Source organism: Anolis carolinensis, unplaced genomic scaffold, assembly GCF_035594765.1.
Source record: "Anolis carolinensis isolate JA03-04 unplaced genomic scaffold, rAnoCar3.1.pri scaffold_9, whole genome shotgun sequence".
In the NCBI taxonomy this organism is placed as follows: Eukaryota; Metazoa; Chordata; class Lepidosauria; order Squamata; family Dactyloidae; genus Anolis; species Anolis carolinensis.
In genome coordinates this window covers 21,059,598-21,072,205 of record NW_026943820.1, presented here as the reverse complement: position 1 = coordinate 21,072,205, position 12,608 = coordinate 21,059,598, and the positions used below count along the sequence as shown (strand labels likewise).

Sequence of the window (12,608 nt, the reverse complement as noted above, 5' to 3'; positions counted from 1 at the left end):
AATTCTTCCATTTTCAGGTTGGAACATAAGGCTCATTCATAAGTTTAATAAAATAAAGCCCATTAGAAATTACCTTATAATGAACCAGATCCCCATTTGATCAGATCTCATCTTGTAAGACCTCCCTAATAAAGAATAGAAGAATTCTTTATTAAGCTTGAAGTATTTCCGAATAGTGTTCAAGGACAGCCATCTATGAAAGATAAACATTAAAAGCCCAGGCTTTTAACGAATAAATGATAAAGACGACCCAGACTGTTATATGGATAAAGTAGGAGAATATGGGACGAACGGATTTTAAGCATATGTTTTATGTTTTATATTTTATACAGTATTTAACTGGTTGTAATACATTTTATATGTTGTTGTTTTAATGATGTGTCGGCATCGAATTGTTGCCAATTGTACGCCGCCCTGAGTCCCTTCGGGTGAGAAGGGCGGGATAGAAATATTGGAAATAAATAAATAAATAAATACCTTTATCAAGAGTAGTCTTACAAGATGTCAAATGGCATGATTTTGTGTTGTTCAGTTCCACCACTTTCTACTTATAGCATTAGTTTTATGTGGGTAGAAAAACCCATTTTGAGAAGCACTGAAGGTAAGAATCGTAGGAAAAGAACAGGGTTTTGATTGGGAACTCCATTAGCAACTCTTTTTTTTTGACTTTGGAAACCTGGGCAATAAAGCTAAATCCGAAGTGAGCTTTTTGAGTGGTCTGAGTTGCTAGCTAGGTTCTGTAGGGAGGACAGAAGGCAGAATTGCTGACCTGAAGGTTGGGTTGCTGACCTGAAGGTTGGTAGTTCGAATCCATGAGATGGGATGAGCTCCTGTCTGTCAGCCCTAGCTTGCTGGGACATGAGAAAGGCCTCCCAGCAGGATGGTAACATATCTGGGCATCCCCTGGGCAACGTCTCTGTAGATGGCCAATTCTTTCACACCAGGAGTGACTTGCAGTATGTTCTCTAGTCGCTTCTGACATGATTTAAAAAACTCTGCATGAATATTATGCATGAAAAATGTGCAATTTCCTCCATGGAAATGAAATTCATGCCAGAAAATCATCTTCTGGGAAGTGTTGTTGAGAAATTATTTGATACAGGATTCACAAGAATGCTCATTTCATTTGCCAAGTGTAAGGTGGCTTACCTCAATGGCAAAACTCAAGAGTTTAATGTTCAGTTAAAAACATTTATTCATCATTGCAGGATTTTTAAAAAGATCAAATCATCTAACTCATATCTTAGCCATATGTTTCAGAGATAAATATGTTCAAAAAGTGCACCATACACTTCTTGTCTGACAAAAGATGCTGGAACAGTGAGCAGAGTGAAAAATTGTGTTGATGCTGATTGATTTGGGGTATGCTTCCACTACACTTTTAATATTCTTACGATATTAGGTATTTGTTATCTGTTGGGCATGTATGGAGAGAATAGAGCTGAGGGTGCTCACTGCTTATCATCACCCTTATCTAGTGCATGAATGTTGAAAAAGAAGCTGGGTATGACATAAGAGAAATAGCTTTGCTGTGCCATTTCCCTGACCTTCTATGGATATTGATCCCCTGCATTCTCAAATCCTTATTAACAAACAAAGATGCTACTAAGGATCAAAACTCAAACTATTTTAAAAACTAAATGTGTCTGACTCAGATAGGCATGTGTGATGTTCTGCATTCTGTATAAATGTTACTGCATATGTGAATTATGATGAGTTATGATCTATATATGAATGTGAATATATTTATTTATAGTACAACTTCTGTTATGAGAGAATGTATTTAGAATGTTGGAGGTAACTGGTTGAAAGTTTGAAAGAGAAACTGGAGATATTTAATTGGATAGTATCAAATATGTCCTATTTCCATGTATGGTTGTGAAAGCTGGACAATGAACTGTTTAATTCATTTGAACTGTAGTGCTGGAGGAGAATGTGTGGATACCCTGGACTGTCAAAAAGCCAAAACGGATCCAAGAGCAAATCAAGTCTGAATACTCCCTAAAAGCAAAATAACTGATAGTGTTGTACTTTGGACACATCATGAGAACATAAAAAAGGCAATAATTCTTGGCAAGATGCAAAAAAGTTGAGACAGAAAAAGACATAGGCAGATAAACTCAATCAACAAGGAGGCCATGGTCCTGATTTTATGGTATCTGAATTGGGCTATTTATGTCAGGATAACCTGGAGGTCTCCCATCCATAGGTTAACCAAAAACTAAAGTTAGCCTGATGGCAGGTATAACAGACACCCCTCATTCTACACTCTTCACATATGCAAGCACCCTTATGTGAGAGGCGAGGGATGTCAGTTTGATTTTAGATTTTCTTTTAAAATGGTAGCTGCCACCAACCTAAAATGTTTTTAGTTTTTTGTTGTTAAATGTACTTGAGATAAGTTTATCCCATTCCCTGCCCACACTGTTTCAACCCCCTTGTTCCCAAACTGATGTTTATTATGAGACTTTTCTGTGGTATTTAATTGTTGTATTGCTAGAACAATTATAAAGGCTTCTTAAAAGAAAGATATACTGTGGAGGCTTTTGAAAGTTGAAAATAAAATAAAAAATTATTTTCTTAAAACAGGCAAATAATTACTTCAGAGAGATACATAAGCGTAAATGGTTACAGAAGTTCTTCAGCTAAACTTAGTTGTATGTTTCAGATTACTTCACTTAGTTTCAAACAGTTCCAATCAAACCAAACTATCTATTGGTCACAGAAACCCTCACTCTATTTGCTGAGAATAGTCATGAGTTCAACTAACCTAATCTAGATAGCCCACTGGGTTGTTAACTAACTCTAACCTAGAGTCCTTCTATTAACCAGCCCAGTAGTGAGAGTCAATCTCTTGAATTATCTTCCCCCAAGAGGTCCAAACTGCCTGACCTATCCTGTCAGTTTCACAGCTCTCAGTTCTCTCACACACAACCAAAACTCCAAACTGTTCTTTCCTCTCCAAAACCCAAAACCGAACTGCCTTGGAGCTCTTTTTTTCTCTGCACTCTAAGACTTGGTTCCTCCCATCTGCTCTGGCCAATCTTAGGATTCTCTCTCTAAGCTTCTCCCTCTTTTTAACCACACTCAAGATGGATGCCTGGCATTCCTCTACAAAATGGAGGCCTGCCTGTTACCCAGGCTTCATTCCCGGCCTAATAGGTAAGGTTCACTACAGCAGGTAACAACAAGGATAGAGAGGGATGTTGAATAATAGCAGCATTGCCATTTTCACGAGTTTATTGTGTTCGCTGAAGTGCATGAGGAATATTATATGAGAAACAGAGATAATAAAGAGCTTCTGTGCATTGAACAGTCTTATGACAGTTATTTACTTCTGTTTACAAAAAAGTTATGGTTCTCTGCCCAAGCCTATCTATGGGCTATGCTAGTGAGAACATGGTTTTCAGATCCTTTATACCTATGATGGCAGCATAAATACAATATTGACCAATTATGTATCAGGAGTTCAGTTCATAAGCTATAAGTTTCTAGTAAGTGAAGTTGTTGCACACAAATGAGATTTTCCTGATGTTGAATCCAGAGAACCACATATATGGAATAGGTGAACTGGTACTGTACTATAGCAGCAATGGTTTTGGCAAGCAATAAAAATCAAGGAAATGAAGAAAAGCTATTATAAATGAGACATCTTATTTTTCACATTTGTGTTGAGACAAAATATTCTGTTGTGAGCAGGTGGGTGGAGTGACAAGATCCTCATTTAGGATATTGAGTGTAAGTCTTTAACCCTTATAGAAACACCAACTAACAGGATCATCATGTATATAATTTGTGATACATGAAAGATTGCTTTGTGTAACTGTTTGGATGAAAACTCAAGATATGCTGAGACAAGCAGATTGAATAAGAACACTTTTTTTAAAAAAAAAAAAATATGACTGAATCCCACCCAAATTTCACAATTAAGTGGGATTTTTATTCTCCACTGAAGCTTCCAAAATTGACTCAGTGAAAATTTCATTCAATTTGTATTTGTTTTTTTAATAAAAAAAATTATTCACATTCACAAACATCAGAGTAGCAAGAAAAAAATATCAAAAGATGCAAATGTAGATGTTTGAGTGTTTAATTCTCAAAAATTTGAGTTTCCAGCCATATAGCTCTTTTGTGGGGCTAAATTGTAACTGCCAGCAATTTTTTCCTCAGGATTTTTTTTAGTTGTTCTCATTGGGTAAGCATTGCAAGACAGTTCACTTGATGTTGGGAATATTGCATATTTTTACATCAGTTTTAGATCCCAAACAAACAAATGAACCAGAACTCTAGGTAGCTAGTTGTGCCTACTGAACTTGACTGATGAACATTGATGACTTTAAAAAAAACCAAAAGAACAACAACCCTAATTTTTTCACATTTGAAACTAATGGAGCTTTAGGGTAAAAAAAAACTGGATTACAGAAGAAAGTGGAAATGAAACTGACAACATTCACAGGATATTTCCAGAGTTATCCAGACTAATGAGAGTGATATGAAGTCAATCTGCCATACTGCTTCCCCACTATTCCTGCTTCTTGCATCTAATGGTTATATAAAAAGCTCCTTTATACTGATCCATATTATTGGCCCATTTAGCTGAGTATTGCTGACACTGATTGGCAGCAGTGCTACAGGCTTAAATACCATTAAACCTGGGACCTTTAGCCTAAGAAGCCTGCACTTTTCAACTGTATTACATTGTTTGTTTAGTAGCTCACCATGTTGGACTTACCAATCTTATTAGCAGGGAGATGAGAGCTGACAGTGTTTATTTTGGGAGCCACCTAATTAACTGCCTTTCTTGCCACATCCATTAACAGCAACACACCATGGCATATTTATTGACACAGTGAGAGAAATTACTTTCAGCTAAGCTCTGCTGACAGGACAGCAAAAATGGTTGAAGGGTTAGCAACTGTACAGGGGGTGGGAGGCATCCTTTCTATCAGTATCATTTCAAATTGCAAAAACAAAACAAGAGCATATTATAAAATATGTATGTATACGTATTACCAGTTTGGCACAACTTATTATTCAGCAATTAATCCAGATTGAGCTCGTGTCCTGGTGTGTGAATTTGACTGTCATATGAAAACAGATTTTTGTGGGATGAAGGCAAGAATGAATAGGATGTTCCAGAAGCATTGGTGAGTTTTTACAACAGGGAAATGACAAATTGATAGCATTGATCCTACTAATATGGTGTATACTAGGCATGTCCGATGGATGAAAAAAGTGTTTCAATTCTCGTTTCTAAAGTAGGGGGCGCTGGCGCTTCAATATAGAAAGTATTTCTGATTTTTTCACCCAAAAATTTTGGATATTTCTGAAAATTCGTAATGATTCTAAATGTTTCTAAAATGGCGGATGCGCATGCACAATCACCAAAAAAAGGAACCGGGGGGTGGGGGGACTTTTACAGGGCTCTCCCGCCCTCATTTCTTGAGCTATCCTCATCAAATTTGCAATGCCCTTGCAAGTTTCAAAGATACTTTGAAAAATATATTTAAAATATATTTTAAAAAATTTGGGGGGGGGGGGAATTAACAAAACATTAAGAGACAATTAGAGAATGGGCCAACAATGGTTCGAATTACATTGCTGGTTGCGCTGTGAGAGGATGTCTCGGAATGTGTATCAAAAAGCAAGAACAATCCAAAATAAATCCGATATACGATTCAAAATGATTTTTCGGACATGTCTAGTGTATACATTTTATTGATTAACCCATCAGTCATATCAAAACATTTAACAAACACATTTTACACACACACACATACAGTGTTCCCTTGCTAATCCGCGGTTTGGATTCTGCGGATTTGCTGTATTGCGGATTTTTCCATCCGGTCCACCCTCTCTTTGCAGGCACAAAAGGGCCCAGTTTGAGTCACGTGAGGCCCTGCCTGCACCTCATCACCTCAGGAACAACAAGGAAGACAGAACAGTAAGTTTAAAGAGGAAAAGAGGGAGGGAGGGAGGCTATATTTATTGAAATAAATATAGTGCCGCTATATCGCAGTTTCCCACTTTTCGCTGGCAGGCCTGGAACCTAACCCCTGTGAAAAGTGAGGGGACATTGTATAGCATACAATCCACATTACAAAGTTAAAATAAGCAAGTTGTTAACAAGATCAAGATCCTGATCCAGATCAAATATCTGCATCACCCCTACAATTTACCCCAATCAAATATGTTGTTGTTGTTGTTTTCTGGAAGTGGGAGAAATGTCCACATTTCCATAACCTTATCAACTATTATTAACTATTGTAGTCAGTATCAAAGAAGTGATTAAAGTTATAGTTTACATACAATTAAAGAAAAAGCAGAAAAATAAATAAATAAGCATACTTAAAATACCCCTATCAATTGATTTCTTGTAAAAGAGCAATAACACCTACTATTCATATACAATATGATAATCCTAATAATAAACTAATAATAATTATAATTAATGTAATCGATTTTTAGTGCAAGATAAACAAGAAGGTGAGGAAGAGGAAGAAAAAGACAACAAACCAGTATATTTAGTTATGAGAAAATTTAAAAATAATACTTTTCTTTAGGCTTTTTATTTGGTCAATTCACATTGTGTACTCCTGAAGGAAGATGGACTGTAATACTCTAAAGGTGCCATATCTCATCTGATTTTGGAAGATAAGTAGGAACAGCTCTACTTAGCATTTCTAATTCTAATACTCTAGAAGTTGTCAGGGTAACTTTCTATACAACCAACATCGCCTGCAAATATTTAGACTGAGGTTCTAGCTATGCATCTAGTATTCAGGCCTTCTAGCAAAGTCTTTCATGTAAAGAACTTAACTTTTGTTCCTTGCTATCAGCTGCATCGGATTGTTTTGTAGGAGGAAAATCCTTGAGACAAAGGATCAATTAAAATACAATGCACTGGTCATCAAGTTTGGGACCAATGCATGCTAAGTATCTCTCCAAAGTACAAATCTCCAGATTCCATAGGATGAAACAATTTGACAGTTAAAGTGATGTAACCACGTAGCCATTATCCAACTCTGCTATTTTTTAATATGTTACCTCTTTTAGATGGTGTGGACACTTAGGGTGTTATGCCTTTGGCTTTCCAAATCTTTGAACCAATATGAAATAGCATATATTCTTTTCACATAGATTAAATTCATAATACAAACTTTTGTGACAAATTACAAAATGACAAACGAACTGAGAGGAAATTTTTCAGTGTCTATATGCAACCTTTGTTGCTCATACCAGCCTTCAAGAAACGTGTAGTCAGAATCTGAAGCTACAGTTTGAAAAATAAACAATTCTTTCTCTACAGAGACTTATGGATTCCAAGTTATTGTAGATGAAAGAACTGAACATACATCCAGATGAAAGGACTGAACTCTACATAGAAGAGGCAGTATGTCATTTTCTTATTCCTGCACCCTAATCTATTCAAATGGCATTTGATTATATTTACTAGCTTAAATGTTGTTTGTCTGAATACAAGGATGGCGTTTTCTGAGCATAACCCATATGCTTCTTCAATTATATTTGGATGCACCAACCTTTGGTATTGAGAAATAAATAACTCTACAATTATTGGTGTTTTAGCTTGTTTTATTTTATTGTTTGGCTTATATAAAAAAATCAAGTTCAACGCTCAATGTGTCAAGTAGTAGCATGAATCATTCATGAGAATCGAGGCTCTGTGACTTAGGCACCCAGCTTTTCTTCCTATTTAACTTTTCACTTTGTATACACATTTGCCAAAGATGTCAGCAATAACTAGAAGGCTTCTATTTATTTTCATACAATAGGTGTTGAAATGTTGAGATTTTCCTCCATATAGGGGAGGAAATAGCTCAGACAATTTTATGTTAAATGGAATGGATAGGTATTTTTCTTTGCTAGCATTTACTATGAAAGTCAGCTAGATTCCAGTCACAAGGGAAGTCTAATATCTATAATCCTCAGGTTTGATGTAGAGAAGTTGAACTCGGTTACAGCTCTAGAAATTTCTTTTTAACACAGTATACTAGTAGCTCAGCAAACACAATTTTAACTGATATCTTTCAATGCAGATGTAATACGCAGTGTCCTCCCTACCTACAGAGCTCTTTCAGTTTCCTAGTTTATTAGTCACTCCTTCTTTATCTGCCTCATTCTCATTTACTTCAACACTGGGCACATCCAGACAGCTCGCAAAAAGTGCAAGTTCCCGTGCTTTTACTTGCGTTGTCCTGGGCCTGTCTGGAAAACGCAGATGGTTCAAACCCCAAACCCCCCAAAAAACTCTTTAAAACTAAACATTATTTACCCAGATGCCATTACTCTTGTTTTATTGTCTTACTGAGTTTTATTATTTTTTGTATATTGTTCAATGTATTTATGCTGGTGTTTCTGTTAATTGTGCTAGTTGGGCCTTGCCCCGGGTGAGCCGCCCCTAGTCCCCGTGTGGAGATGGTGGCGGGGTATAAATAAAGTTTTATTATTATTATTATTATTATTATTATTATTATTATTATTATTACCCTGCTGCTGGCCCTCTAAAGATACATAGAGATCACACGCCAGGAGAAGGGGGGCCAGGAGTGATTTTCCTTCTGTTCCCTTCTCCTGATACATCATTTCTACATGCCAGAAGAAGGCTGGAAGTAGGGTAATGGCAGCCGGGTAAATAATTTTTAGTTTTTAAGGATTTTCTGGGGGGGGGGGGGGTTGTTGGTTTTTGGATGGACACCCCATCTGGACCACCATCACCACCCACCAGGAAAGCATAGGGCATTTTGCCGGTGTGGGGACAGAAGTCCGGCCTGACCCAGGTTTTTTAAACCTGGCTTGGACCGGACCTATCCCCTGTGTGGAACTGGCCACTGTTTCCTGCTTTTGTTATTTTACTTTAGTCTCTCTCTTTCCCATAACAGAATATCAGGGTACATCTACACCACAGAATTAATAAAGTTTGGCACCATTTTAACTGCAACTGCTCAATGCTATGAAATCTTGGGATTTGTAGTTTGGTGAGGCCCAGCACTCTTTGGTAGGGAAGGCTAAAAACCATGTAAAATGACAACTCCCAGGATTCTCTAGCATTGAGCAATGGCAGTTAAAGTGCTATCAAACTGCATTAATTTTACAGTGTAGATGCAACCTCTTTCACTCTCCTTACTTGGCATGCTTGCTCCAAGTTGAGTAGAGCCATTGAAACAGTGGGATTGTTACGGGTTTGTTGAAAAACAAACTGCGTGCAGTCCTGTCCAGACTTATCCAGTCCTTTGTTGTATCCACAATGAGCAAAAGAAAACAAGCCAGGAAAATGGAAGAAAATCAAAATTTACTCTTAAGTAGCAGAGTCAAAAAATCACAATAAAACTTCCAACAACAAAACTCACATAACGTTCCTTGCATTAAACTCATGCATCTTCATAGTAGGCTCTCAGCAAGTATTCAGTAAGTCTCCAAAAGACATTACAAACATTTCCCAGATATACCCCATTCAGGAAGTGGTTCAAGCCTGTTAGCCCTGATTGTTCCAATTACTCAACCATGAGTTGTAATTGACCAGGTGTTTTTCTCTTAACACACACATACACAAGTAGTGATCCCACAGAAACTTAGTCACATACATGCATATACAGTAATAGGGATTTCCAAAATGTTGATCACTATTCAACAATTGATTTCATGTGTTAAACCAGCATAGAGAGAACCAATTTGGTATGTAGTAATTCGGTGGCGAAGTGCGTTAAAGCACTGAGCAGCTGAATTTGCCGACCGAAAGGTCCCAGGTTCAAACCCCGGGAGCGGAGTGAGCGCCCGCTGTTAGCTCCAGCTCCTGCCAACCTAGCAGTTCGAAAACATGCAAATGTGAGTAGATCAATAGGTACCGCTCCGGTGGGAAGGTAACGGCGCTCCATGCAGTCATGCTGGTCACATCACCTTGGAGGTGTCTACGAACAACGCCGGCTCTTCAGCTTAGAAATTGAGATGAGCACCAACCCCCAGAGTTGGTCATGACTGGACTTAACGTCAGGGGAAACCTTTAACTTTAATTGCGTATGTATAAAGTTATTTTTCTTTATTCCTCTCACATTTGCACCCAAACTAATTGTTAAAAGATGTTATGATCCCAACATTTTGAATGGAGTACCCTTAGGAAGTTAATATTCTCATTCTCCACTTTAAAAATTTATCATTTCCCAGTATTTCAAGGTGAGCCTGGAATAGTTTACCCATCACTGCTAAAATCTCTGATAAGATGTTGGTTTAAAAAAAAACACAGAAGAAGCTTTCACATTCTCATAATCAATACTTTCCTTAAATAAATAATAACATCCTTATATTACTCCCTACTTCCTCAAAATACCATGTCATATTCATAGTCTTTAATGGATTTCTTTTTCCTGGATGGCTTAAACAGGATGGGGATGGAAGAGATATTGATAAATCTCCTCTAAGGCATTTGGAATCCCAGGACAGAAGACTAAGAGAGAGAGAGATGACATTAAGAACATTTCGATGGGAGGAGTGAGGTTCACCAGTGATCAGTAAATGAAACCAGACATTGTAAAATGATAGAGTGAACTTAGTTCGACCTGGAGCTCATTCACACCATACAGTTGCAATACTATATTCCATTAAAACTTTAATAGCAACATCCCATTGGAATTTGAGGTATAGTGTTTAAATAGAGACATTCAGAATTCTTTACCAGAGCACTCTAGTGAATCACCAAATTATGAACCCCAGCATTCCATGGGTTGTCATCATCGCAGTCAAAGTGGAATATAATGCTATAAATGTTTAGTGTGAATGGGATCAAATAGATAAAGATTTTTGTTTAGTCTAGCATAAATATAAAAATGTGAATAAATGAAAAGAAGCAAAGGAAGGAACAAGATCCATGTCTCCCTGTTTATTCTTCTACTCGTTTTTGTTGATGGGAATGATGGAAAGTAGGATATATATGGTTGACATGGGGTGGAGACAAGCCATCATCTCCAAGAATCTTCTCCCTACCCCATTCCCCCAAAAGAGTAAAGTTCTGAACAAGTATGCTATGATTCTTCCATTTTCAGGTTGGAACATAAGGCTCATTCATCAGTTTAATAAAATAAATCCCACTGGAAATTACCTTATCACGAGCCAGATCCCCATTTGATCAGATCTCATCTTGTAAGGCCTTCCTAGTAAAGAATAGTAGTATTCTTTATTAAGCTTGAAGTATTTCTGAATGGTGTCTGATATTCAAGGGCAGCCATCTATGAGAGATAAACAAATACCTTTCTCAAGAGCAGTCTTACAAGATATCAAATGGTATGATTTTGTGTTGTTCAGTTCCACCATTTTCTACCTACAGCCAGGGGCGGTTCAAGCTATATGCAAACTACGCAATTGCGGAAGGCGCAATTGCATAGTGAGTGAAATTGAGGCACAGTTGAGGCACCTCCACTTCAGCAGAGAGAGAGAGAGAGAGAGAGAGAGAGAGAGAGAGAGAGAGAGCGATTAGCCCACCTCCAAGCCGGGGAGGAGGAGGAGGCTGCTCAGGAGGAAGAGGAGGAGGCGAGGAGGAGCTGCTCCCTTCCACCTGGGCCCTGGCAGTCCCTGCCACCTCCTCCACCGGGTTTTGGGGTCCTGAAGGCTGAAGCCGGCACTGGGCTCCCACGACATGCGGCTTCGCCTAAGAGGAAGAGGAAGAGGAGGAGAGGGGGGACATGAGGCTCCACAATGGCACCTTCCTTACACTGCTGCTGGGCTGCCTCTGCGCCCTCTTCTTGCTCTCCTGGTATGGGGCCTTCAGGGGCCACAAAGGTAAGGACAAGCTGGAGGAAAGAAGAGGGAAGAGGTGGGAGGAAATGTGGGGGGAGGGAAGGGGCAATGGTAGGTGAGTTCACTGTCCAAAGTGGTGATCTGCATTACTGTGGGCAAAACAATGTCCTGATTCAAAGCAAAGGTTGACACTACTTTTGGCAGAAGTGGTGACTGGTTTAAGAACTACCGTGTCTTTGGGAAATCTCAGGTAGGATTGATCCACCCTAAGAACACATAGTTCTCCTGCTCTTCTGGCTGATACAATAGCCACCAGGAAGGCAGTCTTCCAGGTCAGATGATGGATATCACATGACACCATTAACTAGAAAGGTTTCCTAGAGAGTTGGGAGTTGACTAATCCCAAACTCCATTGAGATTTAGGATCCAACAATGGAGACTGAAGCTTCTAGTAGCCCTTTCCATTTTACCCATTACTTCTGGGGACAGGAAGGTTTCGGGTGGATGGGCCCATTTTGCTGTGTGGAGCCTACACAAACACCCCAGGAACTGAACCAAAGCTGGGATGGTGGCCACAGGTATCCACTGATTTTGGATAGGAATCTAAACCAATAATGTTTCTTTTCTTTCTTTACCACTATGTTGAGCTGTGTTGATGTGCATCACCATATCCTTTCGGGATCAGTGGTAGGACACAGAAAATGAGAATGAAAGGACAGAAAGTGAGAGTCCTCATGGGAATTATTTTATTTCCCTCCCAAGGGAGTAATTATTTACCTTCCAGCCAACTGTATTTTGGCTTTTAAAAAGTGAGCCAATGCTAGCAGAGCCCTGAAAAGTGGTCTACAAATTTTCCATTCCAA

General features: G+C 38.5%; 1 long non-coding RNA gene across 1 annotated transcript; it reads left to right on the top strand.

The window, feature by feature from the left end:
- The first annotated feature begins 472 nt into the window (after positions 1 to 472).
- LOC134293652 (uncharacterized) lies at positions 473 to 7,575 on the top strand. The gene is made up of 3 exons (XR_010000594.1): positions 473 to 3,162; positions 5,866 to 5,944; positions 7,310 to 7,575. It is a non-coding gene; the product is annotated as an uncharacterized LOC134293652 (long non-coding RNA).
- The last annotated feature ends 5,033 nt before the right edge of the window (positions 7,576 to 12,608 follow it).